Here is an 18,975-nt window from a genome sequence, read left to right as displayed (position 1 = left end):
CTGTTCTTTTTCAGTAGGTCTCTTTAAATCACCACCGAAACACCTGGGCACAGGGGTTAATCTGGTTTGTTTAGGCAAATAATTATGGCAATTTGCTAGTTAGGAAATGAAAGCCTTTAGACATTTCAAACCTTCAAGGCTGGAATTGTGCTCCCCTGGCACAGAAACTTAAGTGTTATAAGGAGAAAATGAAAACAAGCATTTTGAAAAACAAAAAAGGGTCCCTCTTATTTGGATTAATAGTTTCAAATACAAATGTTTTACCTCTGTAGTTTTTAGCCTGATTGAAAACTAGATATTTAGGAAAACATGAGACGTGTTACTGGAGTGCTGGGAATACTCTTTCTCTGGAACAGGCTGCCCTGCCAGATTAATGAGGCTGCTAAGCAAATAAATGCTCTGGGTGGGCCAAATGATTTCCTCATATTCGTGACTTTCCTTACATTGTCCAGAACCTGATGAAAACCATTAACATTTCCTAGGTGCCCAATTCAAAATCTTATTAGCCTGGAGTAAAGCATTCTGCATTTAAAAGAGAGAATTGAAGAAAACGTTTTAGCCCAAGAGTCAATACATGTATTACAATGTATTTTTTTAATCAAAGGGTTGCTATAAGAAGAGATCTGTCACAATAGTAAGGTTCTTAAATAACAGTAGGTTTTACATAGTCCTGAATATAGGGATCTATCCTCTTTCTCTATCACAAGTGTGTGTGCAGCCTGGGCATTTTTGTTCCTTTCCATTCCCTAGTCCTTGTTGATGCAGATCCTTAATTCTTTAAGCAGTGAGTTAAAGAGTTAATCAATGGTCAGCTAAGTAAATCAAACAGGATGCAGTTGTTCATCCTTGCTATAGGAAGGAGGGGCACAATAGCTGCAAACCACAGTGATGCTGATAAGTCTTTAACACCTAGTCTTATTGTTAATGAGACCAAAATACCTGTAAATGTAACAAGAACCCACAAAAGAATGCATTAAACAGAAAGGTCTCCAGTTAAAAATGATTTTGCATCAGGTGGTTTCACCCTCAAATGACAGCTTGGAATCACTGGGCTTTGGAGGATCCCTTGGTGGTCTGTGATTAAAACAAAACACAACCACCCAAAACAACAGTCACAAGTGTGCTCTTTACATACCAAACTGCCCCCTGCATGGGCTGATGGGATTTCATGGCTCATCAGCCCTCCTGTCAGAGAGAGATCCTTTGTGGTGAAGCTCCCTCCCACCCTCTGGGAACCCCTGACCACCTGCAAACACAGCCCACTCCCCTGACACCAGGCTGCCTCCTGACTCCCTTTGCCACTGAACGCAATTAACACTCTCCTAATCTCCTGCCTGCTGTATGATTGTGCCTGTCGAACACAATTAGCATCTACAGGTCTTTGTCCTGACCAGAGCTATAAGGCTGGGGGCTTGCTGACAGAGTGTTGTGCTGTCAGGTCGCAGGGATGGTACACATTTCCTCCCCAGCAGATCAGAACCTGGCCGTTTTTCTTCTTGACCTGTTATCTGACGTTATCTGTAGAGGCCCAAACAGAGGAAAAGGTGTAAATGCATTGTGCAGGTTCAGTAATTCACCTGTTAAATCTCAACGAAGTTCACCTTGGCGGATTTATTGTGGTTTTTGCACTTGCACTTTGGTTTTAAATCATTTTGCTTCTGTTTCCTGTGGTTCTGACAAGGTTTCACAGTGCTTTATTATATTGGTCCATGGTATTACTACAGAGCACATTCCTTAAAAAAGTATACTGTAGCATGGTATTCCCATAGTTCTGTGTAGGAAAGCACCATTCCGCATATTAAAACTACTCCAAAACTATAGTGAAGCCATTATTGTATTACAGCCTCTCTCATTTAATGCTAACCCTCCGCATTATGTCTGAACAATATTTCTTAAAATCAAAGTTTTAGTGAGAACTAATTAACCTTGTTTAATGGCTGCTTTTCTCAGCACTAGGCTCACACAGAAGTCAGGAATATTCCTGACAGGAATACACTATTAGGCATAAAATGTATATTGATGGAGTTGTGTTGACGTTGACAGAACTATGAAAATTAGTGTCCACATGTTGCATCACATATTGTTTAATCCACTATGCAGTATAGATATAAAAACATGAATGGAAACAGATACCATTGTGAAATAACTTATGTTAATGTAAGATTGTTTATTATACTTTATAAATTAGAGAATAACATTGCTGGAGGTGGAAGGGAACGATGATAATGTGAATGACGGTGACTGGGTGTCTATCTTTCTCTGGTATATAGATGACAGTTGCTAGGGGAAAATTGTATTTGTTTAAAAGTTAGCTGTGTTAAGCCTAGGACACAACCTGTTATTTTCTGTACCGTCGTGCTGGCACAGAGTAAAAAAAAATGGATGCAGTCTCTTTCTCTGTCTGAGGATGCATACTCGAAGTTATTTATCAAGAAGTCCCAATAACGATGTCTCTGAAGTGCTGACTTGTAGAGTAGAAGCAGGGTAGTTCAGATTTTGATCCAGAGGAAGATGAAGGAACATCAGTAAGCCGTGAAGTTAAAACCTTTTCTGGATTCTCCCTTTGCTTGAGGGCTAACCCCCACATTTGTAAATCGTAATATATGAATTTGTGGTGCCCAAAATGTGGGTCGATCCTTGGTTTAAAGTCTCATCCAAAATACGGCTTCTTCTGCAGCGTTGTACCTTGTAAATCTGTGAAGAAAAGGGTTTGGAATTTCTGAACCAGAAGAGTGCATCACACAGTGCATCACACCATCAGCAGTGGTGGATCGATCCCAGTATTGTCTAGTTGGATCCTTGCTTGCTTTAAGAGATCTGAGGATATCTGGCTCTATAACAGAATAAGCTGATGACTACTGTAGTTGTGTGTGATGTCTCCAGGTACACGCATGGTAGAAACATGCCACTGAAACCCCCTCTGTGTGCGATTCTGAAGGTTTTGAGGAAGTGCTTTGAGTCTCTTTCTTTCAGTTGTGTTGAGCAACTGCCTTGTTGTCATGCATGCTTGGGCTTGCTTTCATTTAGAGCTTTGCTTTGAAATCATTTATCCGGTAAATAATTCACCATTATTATAACAGCTTCTCAGCTGAGACTGGCGATACAGTAACAGCTGACAATTATACAGTTACAGGAAAGGAGCAGAGGCTCAGAAAATAAAGAATGACGCTTTGCTTCTCGTTTTCCATTCCAGCCGCCAGAGTGGGTGCTTTTGTGAACAGTGGGCCACAGACACAATAGACTGAATTTCACTGCCATTGTGCTTGTGTTGTGTTTCTTTGGTGTTATTGAGGTGTAAAGTTGTAAATGGGTATATTTGGAATGCCACATGAGGGATATGGAAATAGGGTCTGAAAACAAAGATCTAATTTCAGATCGCTGACTGCTATAGCAATGGATTTGTTTTGATTTTTGCCCCAGAAAAGTAGAGGGGAATTTTCCCCTAGAAAGATACAGTTCCAGGCTCAACTTTATAAGATCACAGTGTCCTTACCACCACATCATGTCGTCCATTTTTGTCTTTTAACAGTTTTTCAGTTATGCCTTTGTGCTATGTTCAGTGAACTGAATTTGAGATAATGATGTCAATATAAATATACTCAACATAATGAATGCATAATGTTATTTTAATTTGTTAATTTAAAAAAAGGTGTATTGAAACACCTCTTATTCATATTCATTAATGAAACCCTATACTGACTTTAGAAGACCTTGCCACTCATTTCAGGATATTGTTAAGAAATGCATTTATTTGCATCCCAGCCTGAAGTGGTGAATGGACATTGATGTAAAGCATTTAGACATAATGCCAAAAACAATTGAAGACTTAAGTACTGTATCTAAGTCCTACTGTCATCTGAACTGTGCCATGCTTCTAAGCCTGCAAAACTTTTCATGGGTATGGTAGTTCAGGCTTTGACTCTGTCTGCATTACCTTTGGAATACATCATTCCTGTGAATTTCAATTTCTATGCTGCCCAAGAATGCATTGATCTAATTTGGTGCATTATATTATGCATTATATGCACCAAATAATGATACATGTTCTTCCAACAGTCCTGTTTGTTGTGGTAATTTACAGGCAATGATTGGCAATCCACCCTGAAGCTTTTTCTATGTATTATTTCGCTTATATATTAGATATAAGCAGTTAGTCCGTTACAGTCAGTGCTAATTAGTGCTTATTTTCACAGATAGAAGCATAAACATCTGAAGTTGTAAACTAGGGCTCAGATTAAGTGAAAGCATTATGTTTGAGACTTGGTGGTCCTAAATTTGTTGTAATCTGCACTCAGTGGTGCACAAAATCACTAGACGTAGTTTTAACTAACATTTAAAATTGACATCCCTTAATGTGACCTTTACCGTTGCTGGTATTTCTTTTTTCTGTGTTGTTGTTGTGTGTTCCTTGTGGATACCTATATTTTTGCTCCTTTATCTACATTTATAGTGATGCTATCCTTTTTGTAATTGTGAGTAGCTATCGGAGTAATTCTGCATTTTTGACGAGCTGACTTTTTTGTCCGTAGTTGCATTGTTTACACGTTTAGGAGTCCCAAAAAAGGAATTATTAGTCTTTGGGCATAGTGTAAACGTTCTTTCCTGTGTGCTGACCTCAAACTGCGCCTCTTCAGACGTTTTATCTGTACAGCTGATGATTTCCTGCGGTCTCTGTACCGTCCATCTCTATTTTTGGAATACGTGTGTGTGGTATTAGTTGAAATGTACAGCTCCAGCATTCAGGTCTAAGCACTAGTGTTAAAAGTCCCTAGAAATAGGGTTTCATTCTTCCTTTTCTTTTCTCCTTTCTTCAGCCTGGACAACGGCTTCCACGTTTTCTCGCAGAGCTGCACACTATGGAACATCCTGTGGTCTACATCGTCGTTGGGAAACACAATTCCGGGATGTTTTAGGACGTTTATGCACTGGTCACACGTGCACTTTACATGAAATCTGTGTTTTTATTTATGTTTTGCATGTATTGCTGCTCGATTTCGTTACGTTTTCTGTGACAATGGAATCTATTTGCACACTTCTGTGTTAATTGTTCTTTCACAAATGACGGACTGATGACTTTGCAAGCTTTTCATTTTGCTTGCCTTTTGGAAGTTTCTATCTGTGATACATCGAGAAAGACCTTTATTTTTTAACATAAACCAGGAATCTTGTATGCCTACTAAATTCTGTCTCTAATAATTTCTTCCAACGACAGATTCGTTTACAGTGGTTTTCAGGTTTACTGTGTGCAGATAGGTAATGCTCTCCGCCTTCTTTCAGCGTTTATTAAACTTGTCATGTTCATGTACTGTAACATTGTGTTTTACTCACAAGGCGTTGAAAGGCCTTTAATTCATTGTCATACCTTTGTTTTATTTTTCTTCAGACAATATGAGTTTATGCAGGATACAGGAGCATTACCCTTCGTGATGTGAATAATGTTGGTGTGCGTGGAACCTGTTAACCATGCCTGTTGCAATTCTAAATCCTCTAAAGCTCAGAAAAATTAAGACTGCCCAAAAAGATATGCTCCTTTTCATTTGTTTTGTATGTTATGACAGTTTATTAATGCCACTAACCTGCAGGTTTGCAGGAATCCTTTATTTTGTATTTAGTTTCAGTATAATTTAGTTTCAGGCTTTATCCTTTGTGGTGTGTTTAATTTTCTCCTCTGGCTCCTCTTCTTCTTGCCATATTTTACCTATGTAATTTTGCTGACCTTGCCTCTGCTAATTAAATGGCAACCATCTTCAGCATTCTCTCATACAACTGTTGGTCAGGCTTGTATTTTAGAGGTGCTGACATTCAAATTCAAAGTAACAGGGAAATGTTAATTCCATCAAGAAAGGTAAAGAAAAGAAACACAAGGTTTCAGCTGTGGAGCCTTCTTAAAATGTGAGGGAGAGAGGGAAAGTAGCAGATAAATGAGGCGCAGGAGAAAACAAGACAGAGTAGGCACAAAGGGGTAGACAGCTGAGGGAAAATGAGCACAAAGCAGGTGAAAAACAGTGTCCAAACTCAGGTATAACAAGAGGAGATGTGTGGAAAGCCAAAATCTGCAAATGAATAATTTTGGTTTTGGGTATCTTTCTGCAATAGAAGTTCTAAAACATAAAACTGAAAGATTGTGTCTTTGATACTCACAGCTCTGACATGTTCCTTAAATGTATTAAAATTCAGACTCTTATTGAAATAACCTATGGATTACAGTATTGCCAAAGCATTAATATTTAACTAAACATCGACAAATCTAGTACAATAAATCTACTAAACTAAACTATTTGGAGGTTTATTCCCCAGTAGGATTGATAGCTGTTCTGATTTTGGGGAAGTACTGTATGTTTCTCTACCAGTGTAGCAGCAAGTTTCTCTCCATCTCTGCTTCTCTCTGCCAGCAGTGGGAGCACTAAACATCTTCTTGCACTACGGCTACAATTAACCATTTTATTGCATCTCAATACACAATACAAGAAAAGTCAACCATGCAGGACTCAGACAGGGTGCATGGCTCCATTTAGCATGTTGTGGAAGGAATATTACTGAATGAAAATCCATTGTTTTGCCTCATAATTCATTCATAATATAGACAAAAGCAGGCTATTTCTGGTTAACCTTACCAGATTTTACAGTACAATAAGGGTTTTTCCTTAACTTTTGCATCATACTTTGTAAATGCATAATTATCTCATCTGATTGGTACTGTACACATGTGTACAAATTATTTATTTTATTAGCCTATTTAAAGTTAAAAAAAGTTATGAAACTATTTTTTACAGAGAATGATGACAATGTTATGTATTTTTATTTAATCTTTTATATCAAGCCACAAAAATGTCATTTGTTTTAAGGCAATAAATGCCTTAGAAAGACAGTTATATGTTTTTAAATGTTTTTTTTTCCTGTTAACTGATTACAAATTCTTTGCACAGTATGTAAAATAAACTTTCAGATGATACTTCAAAGTTGTTCTTTTCTATTTCTCTGTGCATATCCTGCTTCTATATGTGATTATATCTAATTTCTTTGTAGCCTGAGGGATCTTACATTTACCAAAAGGATTTTTGACACTTAATAAAAATGGAAACATATTATATACACCATATTGATCTACATTTTTGAAAACCTACACCTATATTGAGCAGTAGTGCTTCATAAAATATTGAGTTCCAACATTTAAACATTGGACTCCTTTAAGCGATACACGTAAAAATGAAATATTCCAAAAAGCTGAAAGGTTTAACTACTAAAATAGAATTGTCCAATATGCACATCATAGTATTAATATTCAAATATTTTTTCCACGCTGAAAACATCCAGCATCTACACTCATTTTTTGTATCAAGACTGATTTTGCTGGACATTGCAGTTAAATACAAGCAAAGTTAATATTGTGTGAAATCTAAGGTATAGTAACATAATGTAACTTTTTACTCCACTGTGTAATTTGAGCTTTAGAATTCTGAATCCTGCAGTTTTTAGATATTCTAAGTATTGCAGTATGGTTTTAGCTTCATGTGAATTTAATAGTACTGTACTATTTATTAATACAGCTTCTAACTACTAATTAATACAGCTTCTAAACAGCTTAAACAGCTTCCTTATTGGGTATTAATAGTTGAAAGCAAATTTACAAATATGACACAAAAAAATAGAATTCAGCAGAACTCAGCTAACCTGTGATTAAGACCTTGGGTTCTTCCAGGACAAGGGAAGACAACCACTCTATTTAGTCAGCTATTGCTGTGCTTTTATATTTGCTGAATATCAGTAGAAGGAAAGAACTCTTGTACTATTTGGATTATGTTCTGGGAAAAGCAGCAGTTTGAGACTCTAGGAAAACCAATCCAACACTGTGAAAAGCCACAACCTTTTTAATCATACACAGTACCAGTGTAATTAAAAGCAGCACCAAATTGCCTCTTTCAAACTGCTTAATCCATCTAATTAAAATCTGCTTTGAATTTCTCTTGCTTTTAGTCTGCCATGTCTTATATTTTGTATACCTGTAATTACTGTTTTCATTATAGTAGGATATTAACACTCTCCATAAAGAGGCAGCAGGTTGCAGTTGTTGATGTGGACTAAAGGAGTGCCGGTCAGATTGAGAGAACCTTCCTCGCTCACAGACATCACTCTTCATCTGTTCATCAAGGCAGTGTTCTTGCACAGACCTGAAGCTATGCGGGGTGGTGCCACTACTCCACTGAGCCCATCACAGTATCCATTCTGGTAGTGATGAGCCCAACTAAGGTTGTGAGAGTCCTGTAGCTACTATATATTCGGCTCAATTACAGAAATATGAACACTTTTAAAAGGTTGAGGTGCACAACTCTAGTCATCAGGAACCACAATGCAACAGATTTTCCAGGCATTCTTAAATCAACAGCTGGAGACCTTGCTGGAGCAGTTATTATCCGAATGTTGAATCCTGCATCATATTTTGAGATGTCTAAAGTCAGAGCATGTTTTGAAGTTAAGAAGGGAAGGGAGTTACACAGTACTAAGATGAAATAATACATCTTGCATAATTTAAAATAATCCACTTTATTGAACTTTACCTCTTTTATATTTACAACACTTAGAACTGTGTCCATGACAGTATCTTCTTGAAGGTTAAAAGAAAAACATGCCAGTGAAGCAGTGTAATAACCACAGTACGTAACGGAAAGGAAAATAAAAACATTTGAGCTTACGATATTTTACACGCTAGTAATATCTTTCAAGGAATCATTCAAATATATTGAGCACACAAAAATATTTCAGAGAATTTCACATCTGATGTTCTATTATTTGGTACATTAGCATGTTCTTGCGAATATCCTTACTGAAAAAGGCCACTTAGAAAAATGCACGTCTTTCAAGTTGAGGCCACAAAACTCATTTCATATTCTGAGGCCCTCTAATAAATATAACAGTTCAAAAAAGGCATATTCACACCAGGTCATTATCTTGTCACTACTATGCCCTAGTTTGAACAGCATATTTTTTGGTCCTGTGCACTTTGTCTTGAGCTTCACAGTTGCATGATGCTGCACAACGCCTAGCTCTATGTTCAGATAAAGGTTCTTGAGACACAAACTACATGAGCCCCCAGCAATCCCCACCCTCTTGGTGGGCAGAAGCTTACTTGCAACTGAAACTGTGAAAATGGGAAGGTAGTCAGAAACTGAGACAGCACTGCATGCTGCAACTGCTTGATATGAACAGAAAAATGAAGATGTGTAGAACAAGCGAAGTTCCAAGTCCTTTTCACTTTTCAATGATAACAAAGCCGCAAAAGAATGAACTGTTCTTGACCCACTGCATGTTGCTTTGGCACCCAAGAGCATCTATTAAGGCCTTGTCATGTACAAGCTTAAGAGGCCACACCACTTTTTCTGTACATCATTCTGACTTTTAATAAAGTCTGTCTTGGGTCAAAAGAGAAAAAGAGGTAAAGCTCTTAATGGGCTGAGTGTTCTCTAGTGAACCGATTGCACTTCAACCCATATTATCACACCTCTTCAAAGCAGGATGACTGACAAACACACTGTCTTCAGTAACATTCCAGTTCTACAAGGCACAAGTCCCTGGGTAAGCCATGCCGATGTAGAATTTATGTATAAATATATTTAATGTATAAAAAATCCTCTCTAACTATATTGAATTCAATAAATAGAGCTATTGCAATAGTGCCTTTGGACAATTTTTAAATATATTACAAAATGGTACTCTTAACACTCGTGTTGAATTTCCATTACCTGGCATCTCCATAAATAAATAAAAAATGGCAGAATGATGTATCTAGAAACCGCCTGAGAAGCAACAGCGGTCATACGTTGCTGTCTTGTAAGAGTGGCTCCTTGGCCTCCCCAGGTGCCTGGGGGCTGTGGGGGTGGCTGTGGGCTGACAGATGCTTCTTCCAGGTGCTGCTCCGCGGGGCCATGTTAGTGTGCTCAGGGATGAACAGCGCCACCAGCAGGGCGAGCAGCACAGCACATGCCCCAAACAGGAACGGAGGACCAGGGATTATTGAACTCTGCGTGGACAGAAATAAATCACAAAGGGACGGTAATTAAAAAGTGCAGAATGAAGCCCGCCAAACCCAGGATTTTTAGGGGTATTATATATCTTAATCTTGAGACATTCAATGTGCTATGTGAAATGAAATATCCCCTGATGACGTCTAAGCAGCTGAAATGTTGGATTTACCCCTGTTTTTCAGGCTGGGATTAACCAATACATGTCTCCTTGCAGCTAACACATACCAACGCAGCTACTCACTTGACCACAGTTTAGGTAAGACTGCACAGGGGGACCATGAGAGTGTGACCTGTACCCATACACTCCACAGACATCACATTTATAACTCCTGATACCAGCTATTAGTTGGCCAACATCAACTGCAAAAAAATGTTAGTGCCTCACTAAAAGTATCTGAAGATCAACAGCAAAATCTGCATCCAAGTGTGTTAACCTAACCATTCTTACAATGTACTGCAAGTCATGAAAGACTCCTCTGGGATACTGGCATGACAGGTAACATGTCCTGCGAAGAATGATATTCCCTTTTATAAGATAGAGACAAGTTCTATGGTTACATAGAAACTGAACATCAAAATCCTACCTGTCTGGTTTCATATTTGTTTCACCATCTCATACCATTTTGACTACATTTCACATTCCAGAGCATAATTCTGAGAGACTGACAATTTCAATGACGAGTTTCAATGACAATTCCATGAAGCTGGACACTGTACGTTACCTGATGATTGTGTTGAGAGTGATGTGATGATTCAGACTCGGCTCCCAGGCCACTGTTACTCACTGGGAGTTCATTAAGCTCCACATGGAATATGTAGAAAATTAACCCGTACAGCGCCGGTCCCAGGCCATTACACAGCCCTCGAATCCCAGTGATCATCCCCTGAACCACACCTATAAGAGAACGAGACCGTCAGCCTTCCACACACCATTCACAAGAAGACTTAGGTAAGCAGAAATCTAGCAGGATCACATGAAGATACTTACAGGACAAACATGTAGGGTACATTTTAGTTTATTTTAAAAAGTCTTAACCCCCAATGCTGGCATTTAGCACAGGACAAGACATGGAACAGCCCCCTGACTAAAACTGCACCTAACCTCACTGACTGACTGCAAACATGTTGTGCTTCTCTTCACTGTCTCGCCAGTTCTAATGAGCAGGGAGAGCTAAGAACGCACAAGCACAGCACAAACATTAGATTAGCTAGTGCAACGATCAAGACAAGATCTTCTGCTCCAGCTCTCAAGGCCAAAAAGATTTCTGGGTTTTAGATCCCTAAAACTCCTAGTTACTGTACTTAACAACTAATTACTAGCTTAAACTAATTTAATTAGTTTCACAGGCCAATCTTTTGACAATCAAGAACCATACTGGATGCCCTCTAATCTAGCCATTACACTTAAGACTACTGAGCTCTCTCTTAGTGGATGGAGCATTGGATATTTATGAGCTTTTCAAACAGAACTGTCAAACCAAATGGGTGAAAGAATAGATCTGTCTGACTTCACGACACAGCTTTGTGGCATAACAGAGAAGTTGCAAGATTACAAGTACAAGAAATACATAGTGCTTTCATTTTCAGATGGATGACAGAAACCAACAGCTGAGTTTCTGTACAAAGCGACTTTTTTCTTGCCCTGGGTACCTTGCTGGTCTGCTTCAGCTGTCCTGGATACAAGAGCACTGACTGCTGGGAAGGTATAGCTGCATAGCTGCAACTGCACCAGCAGCCCACATCATCCTGAGGAGAAACCAAGAAGGAAAACTAGTATCAAACTAGAAATATGCATAAAACAGCGACTGTATTTCAGGTATATAAGATTAAATGTATGGTTTAATAGTGACAGTACCTGCTTAATAATTTTAAATAACTCATAATAGGACTGATATTAAAGGTTCACAAATTATGCTTGATGATCTGTGACCTACAGTGTCTGTTAGGAAAAGCTCCTGGGTTTTCTACTCCTACAGAATACAAGGCACATACCAGGGTTCTGATCCAAAGCCGTACCAAGCAAGTTGCAGAATCTGGAAGCCCAGGCCAAGTAAAATAGTGTTCTTGTTCCCAATGGACCGCATCAGTAAACTCAAGACTACAGTCTGTGAAGATAAAGAGGCAAGAAATCAATACTTTTTTACCTTGTTGAGCCACATGTTTGCAGAGAAAACCTCATGTTTTACCTGTGTTTCACTGTTACTGCTCTGTGAGGAATGCTAAACTGAAGCCATGATTTCATTAAAGGGAACCTCTTATTGCATCCACCCCTGAGAGGGGGGAGAAATACACATTCACTTGTTCTCAGTTTCAGTTTGACGTTTTGGTAGCTACTGTAGTGCACTTCCTGTTTTTGGTTGGGTAGAAAGTGTGCCTGGGACAGATTCTAACATAGAACCTGTGACACTGTTCCATTTCAGATCTCTACTCAGGTTTGCTGGTTAACTATTTAGGAGACGACTTCTTTGCCAAAAGCTGGGGGAAGCTTCATCGGCCTCTGCCGTCAAATTGCTCTGTGGCGCACAAGGTGTACAACGTGAAGACTATGCAGCTGCCAGAGGCCAGGCCTTTCCGCATCATGGTGGACCACTCCAAGTGTGTGACGAAGGGTGGGGGTCAGCACTGGACCTGCATCGCGGACACGAACCGAGAGATCGGTCAAACGAGAAGAGGAGGCGGGGCTGTGTGCACAAGCAGGCCTGGAGTGTGGAAGGCCTTCCTCACAGTAGTTGACACATTTGAGGACTGCCAGTAACACGTGGCTGGCACAAATAGACAAAGGGCTGTTTTTCAAAAGATACTGCATAGTTTTTCCAAGTCAAAGCAAATGGTGGTAAGTAATATGTAAGAAAACTCTGCAGTAGCTCAAGTAGGTAGTGCGTCAACACGCGTAGGCTGCAAAGGAACAAGTAAAGGTTTATTCCATGCTGAAAAGAGAAGAAAAGAAACTCAATGTTTCAGCTGTAGAGTCTTCTTCAGGTGTCAGTTCTTGTTTCTTTTCTTCTCTTTTCAGCATGGAATAAACCTTTACTTGTTCTTAAACTATTCAGTACTGACCTTAATAGCAAAAGTGAAATGTATTTAGAAAGGATATTTATCATGAGAAAGTCATGCATCTAAAAAAACATTTTTTAAATGAAGTACTGAATATATGACCCTCACTGTTGCTTAAGATCCAAAAGTCAGGAAACAACTTTGAACCTATACAGTCAAAGCCTAAAGTGGAGGGGGGGAAAAAAGTCAAATTATTTTTGCTGAGGCGATATACAATTATTTCAAATCATAAAAGTACATTCTGTTTGTGTTTCTTTAAAGGCTTGTTTGTAATAAAAGTGCTGGATCTGACCTGCCTTCAATTATTCCTGTGGCCCCATTAGGCAGTTCGTATCAAGCACATTATATTGATACTAGTATTCCTGTTCGGCACATATCTGCGACTTCTGTTTCTGTGGATGCGGCTAAAGGGTTTGTTTATCAGGAGTACTGACATCGCGCAGTTTAATAATGGAATGGTTATGCTGTATTTTGATTTTATGACTCAAATCTGACTCCTTGGAGTTAACAGTATACACCCATGGATAGGTATATCCAACTACACGTGTGTATTAGCTTTCAACGCTACACTTTTCTCAAAATATGGCAAATCCAAGTGATCTCCAGTGTCTCTTAAACATAATCATTTCGTTTGTTTTCACAGCAGTTTTGTAATAAATTAATAGTGTAATGCTGACAGCACTTTACACAGAAACCACGCAATGGATGAATATTAAATATATATTTTTACTAGCTAAATCAATAACACCACAGACTACGTATTCCAAAACACAAGACAACCTATGCTTTTCAGAACAGGTGGTTAAGGTTGAATAAAAACAATCACCACATCTTCATATACAGTACAGTTACTACATTATTGATCAACTTGAGCATTGGATTTTATGACTGTTTACTCTGTGGAGCTGTCCACTTTGACTGGCTTTGTAATAGGCCTGTACAGTTTAAAAGAGAGAGTTTATGGTCACATTTTTATAAAGAATAAGGTTACAGTGCCATGCTGGTGTTTCGATCTGGTAAGAATATCTTAATTCTATTAAACCTTCCAGCATTCCTTAATGATTTACTGATTTTTAAGTCAAAGGCCATACGCCTAGCTGAAGTTAAAAAATATCTGAGGAACTTAAACCATTATCAAGATGGCACTTGAAAAAATAGGAATGTCTCTAATGTTGGGTAGTATTGAGTTTCCCCTTGAAGTCTTGATTTTCTGACCTGCTCAATGCCTATGACCTCACAGTGATGTCACTCACAGTCGTGTTCTTCTCCAGTGGGTAATCTCTCTTTATAAGCTCAAAGCATGTCAAGTGGGAAAAGACTCTCTCATGAGTATGCCAGAGGAGTGTGTGCACATTTCCTCACCCTGTTTCAATTGTGTCATTTTAACCTTTGCTAATCCGATAGGTAAATATTAACGCACATATAACTGTGCCCCGGAATGTAGACAGTGGAAACTTTTCATGGCACAATTTACCATTCTAGACTATTTTAGACAATAGTCTAGTTTTTATATAAATAAAGGTAAATGTAAAGGTGCTTTTTTTCCTGCACGAAACTGTCTTTCATAATGTAATATTATGCTGTGGATTAAAAACAAAAGATTCTTTAAGTATAAGTTGTTATAATTAGATGCCATTGTATGCTATATTCGTTTATAGCAGTGCAGATGTGTAGCTGTGTCAGCATGCGTAGTCTGTAAAGGAACAATAGGTTTATCCCATGCTGAAAAGAGAAGAGAGAAAACACAAAGTTTCGGCTGTGAAGCCTTCTTCAGGTGTGTCTCACAGACCTTAAGAAGGTTTCACAGTCAAAACATCATATTAGTTTATAGCTGTATATTTAATTTGTAAAAAGACGTTTTTGAGCAAAAAAATATGTATTTCTAATATCACACTTAAAGAGGGAGTAGAAACTCCATTGAAACAGATGCCCACAGCCACAATTTAACGGCAGCTGATTGTCAGAGCCACCTGAGAAGTGACAGAGAAAAGCCTAATTTCGCAGGGAAATGGTTGTTCTCTTTGAAAGATTCAATTGAATATATGGAATTAATATTCTGTTTGAATGTATCTCATGAATGCTGTTAAATGATAGTACCTACACAGTACTAACTACATGCTTCAAGACTAACATTGAGCAAATTAAATTCTAGAGGCTAAATACTGTATGCAGTACAGTGGGAAATATTGAATTGTTTTGGGAAATAAAAGACAAATTATATTTACAGTGACTACTGTTCAGGGGATAAAGTGAGCTCCTGAAGTGATTATCCAGAAATAACTAATTTATATACCATAAATATAGTGTTGCCAAAGCAGGACAGTTTAGTCCAAAAACCTACTGTTCCCCCTAGTGGAAATATAATGTTTGTACCGCTTCCCTTGTGCTACAAGAATATTTGCCAGTATTAAATGATCATAATGTATCTCTTCCAGGCTAAAATAAGGTCACTAGTCACTAGTCAGCTAGTAATAATAATAATTAATAATTGCTTACACTTATATAGTGCTTTTCTGGACACTCCACTCAAAGCACTTTACAGGTAATAGGGACTCCCCTCCACCACCACCAATGTGCAGTATACACCTGGATGATGCGACAGCAGCCATAGTGTGCCAAAACGCTCACCACACATCAGCGGGGAGGAGAGCAGAGTAATGAAGCCATTTCATAGATGGGGATTTATTAGGAGGCCATGACTGGTAAGGGCCAATGGGAACTTTGGCCAGGACGCCAGGGTTACACCCCTACTCTTTTCGAGAAACGCCCTGGGATTTTTAATGACCAGAGAGAGTCAGGACCTCGGTTTTTGGTCACAAATCCGAATGCAGATTCTGTCCAAAAGTAAGGATAATCCTCTTGCAACTAAACAGATAAGCAGTATAATTGTTGATGACTGTAATTTTCTTTGCTCTCACACTGCAACAGAAATGAAGAAACTGACCTCTGGTAATTGCAGAGCCCGTCTCCACAGCATTGAATTGGATCAAGTGATTAGACAATGGATGGATAATATTCCATGTGTCATGCTGCTGTGACTGAGAATATTGAGGACAACACCTGTATAACTATAAATGGCTACAATACCATAATTTACCATGATTAAAATTGCATTTCTACACTTCTTTTCCATCCCAAAGGATCCCAAAGTCCGTCACGCATTGTTCACCATTATACCAGCAGTTCCTCGGAGCTACAGATGAAAAGTGGTTGAAAAGTGAGAAATTTCTTTACCAATTATTTTAAGGAAAAACTTAAAGCTAAATACTGTATGCAGTACAGTGGGAAATATTGAATTGTTTTGGGAAATAAAAGACAAATTATATTTACAGTGACTACTGTTCAGGGGATAAAGTGAGCTCCTGAAGTGATTATCCAGAAATAACTAATTTATATACCATAAATATAGTGTATTCATATAAACGAGGATCTTAAATAACCAAGTATGAAATTTAAAGCACGGCATTGCTACCGTACAAATACCTTCAGCCAAACCGAAAACAACCAGAACGCATCTCGAGACTGAGGAATTAAGAACCTCGTGAAATGGCCGTTCCGCTGTGACGTCATCCTACCGTCGCACCCAAAATGATGTCTGTACGTTTTCAATCCCTTTCTGCAGCTACCCAGCTACAGATACCATCTTACCAATTTAACAGCTTCTTCCTGCATATTAGGTGTCATTTTAGACATATCTAGAAAAGACACATACAGACACATAAACCGCCAAAAAGCAAGACTGGGCAGAGAGAGGATGTTTTCATCCTTATTTCACCGGTGAAGCCCAACTGAAAGGAACTAGGAGACAGCAGAGTGCAAGAGTAGCATTATAAAACGCTTTAAAAAAAGGGTTTATGAGACTATAAAACCTACTGTATATACAATATACTTCTATAGGAAATTAAGTCTGAAGGTGAACCGGACCCCTCGTCACATTACGAACACTACAAAAAGTAGTTATTTTTAGGATATTTTCTTCAGCAGCTCCACTTGCTTTCTATAACAAAGTTAGGAAATGGAAGGGCACATCGCAGTAGTCACTGAAAACTAGGTCTTGATATACAGAAAAAAGATATAGTTTTTAAATATAGTACAGTTGGAGATTTCCGTATGTACTGTGGCCACTGTCATTTGTACAGAACAACACAGTACAAAAACTGTTGCTCTGTACAAATGACTAATCAGTCCGCGCTTTTCAAACAAGTGTTTATTACTTTGTATTATTATTATTATTATTATTATTATTATTATTATTATTATTATAGGTGTAAATTATTAAAAGGCAAACCGTGTGTTATATTTTTGGGGTCTCTAGGCTCCACTGGCAGAGCCAGACTGTTTGGGACGTGTGACCACACAGGTTTGATACCGTGAAGGCTTTGAGTTAGAATGGTGACATTCAAATTAAACTTTAAATCGGACATCGCCTTTTTGTCTGGATTTTCTAATTAAAACCTAATTATAAATATATATAAAAAAACAAGTCCGTCCTGGGACGAATACTGTAGCTTCCCTGCTGCAGCTTTTAATGACGTTTTTACTTAACTTGTACACGCTGGATACGTCAGATAAGGCAACTGCTTTGCAGATCTGACGTTATCATAGACAACATTTTGGTTATACAGTGGTTTATGCTCAAGTCCGAATTATACAAAATAAAGTCTAAACGCTCACGAACACGACGGAATTGTTTTCTCAAAATAGATTAATTGATTAATGGATTAATGGAACGAGATCAGGGTTAAAATGGAGAGAAAGAAACCGGGATCTGGAGCTGTGAGTGTATTATCCATACTTTTAAATATTTGAACTTTTAGGTAGTGGATCGTAAAAAAATCAGCATTAGTTTAGCTTTAAAATGTAAGGTTTAGTAAAACAGTTAAAACGTACACCTCGTAGTAATATTTCTAATACTGTTTTAAAAGCTCTAGAAGGTAAAATAAATGGAACGTGATTTTAAAAATTCCAGCTATGTGTTCTGTATTTTATGGGAATATACGTACTGTACTTTTCTTTTGTTGTCTTAAAATGTCTTGGGTGAGAATATGCCTTCCCAATCTAAAACTCTAAACAGACTTTAGAATCAACTCGTTTGTGCAGAAGAAAAAAAAAAGAATGTTATGAACTGCTTTAGCCCTCTGAACACCCTAGGGTAACTCTTCTTACCTATCTATAAAAAGATATGTCAGGAACCGTGGCCCTTAAATGCAGGGACTGCTTTTAAAAGTTAGTTTTGTAGCTGATTATGCCACCTAGCAATTCTAAAGACCTTTTCCCCCAGCAACAAGTTCTTTTTATCTTCCAGAACCACTAGTGCATCCACAGACCAGAGAACACAGTCATCCTACATCATTTCCATTTTTATTACAGTACTTTGCAATTCCAGTATCTATTATAGCCTAATCCACAGAACACAGATTACAATTTATCCACTAGAGGTACTTACATACTCACAGAACACATTGCAGAGCAGCTCAAGAGCCCCATTTGACCCCAGTTACCAAAACCAGAGTTCCAAAGGAAAAGTCCAGCTGCAAATATTCTCCCAAACCCAGCCCCAGTTGGAGACCTGGTGTGCCTGCTTCTGTCATAGCAAAGAAACTCTGTGTAGTCTTAGGGATCCTCCTCAGTCCTGGCTGAGTCTGTTTTTTAATATGCCCCCCCCATTTGTCTCTGAGTCAATTTTTTGAGTAGAGAGGGGAGGAAGAAAATGCTAAAGCCTTCCTCCCTTGCTCACTGTAGAGAGTCCCTGGTGTCCAAACCCTCTCCTGGGTGCTGTGGTACAAATTGGTTATTCCTGTTTCTTCTGTTTTTGTGTGCTCTGTCACTGGGGTTATTAAAGCCCCCCTACCTTTCTTGGGGCTCATTGATCAAATGGCTATATACAGATGGCCAGGTGTAA

At 38.5% G+C, this 18,975-nt stretch overlaps 3 long non-coding RNA genes across 3 annotated transcripts in view; 1 reads left to right on the top strand and 2 right to left on the bottom strand.

Moving 5' to 3' along the window:
• Positions 1–565: 565 nt before the first annotated feature.
• Positions 566–18,975, bottom strand: part of LOC148652293 (uncharacterized) — a 76,361-nt gene continuing 57,951 nt past the window's right edge. The window contains exon 4 of the long non-coding RNA XR_015925280.1: positions 566–1,518. This is a non-coding gene — a long non-coding RNA (uncharacterized LOC148652293). The remainder of the gene's footprint in view (positions 1,519–18,975) is intronic.
• On the top strand, positions 4,391–6,952 carry LOC148652298 (uncharacterized). Its single transcript, XR_015925285.1, has 2 exons — positions 4,391–4,472; positions 4,815–6,952. It is a non-coding gene; the product is annotated as an uncharacterized LOC148652298 (long non-coding RNA).
• Positions 9,620–12,210, bottom strand: LOC148652297 (uncharacterized). The gene is made up of 4 exons (XR_015925278.1): positions 12,012–12,210; positions 11,670–11,765; positions 10,742–10,914; positions 9,620–10,015 (listed from the first exon to the last, which is right to left on the bottom strand). It is a non-coding gene; the product is annotated as an uncharacterized LOC148652297 (long non-coding RNA).

Source organism: Lepisosteus platostomus, chromosome 11 (genome assembly GCF_059453375.1).
Source record: "Lepisosteus platostomus isolate fLepPlt1 chromosome 11, fLepPlt1.hap1, whole genome shotgun sequence".
NCBI lineage: Eukaryota > Metazoa > Chordata > Actinopteri > Semionotiformes > Lepisosteidae > Lepisosteus > Lepisosteus platostomus.
This window is presented reverse-complemented; position numbering and strand designations above follow the sequence as displayed.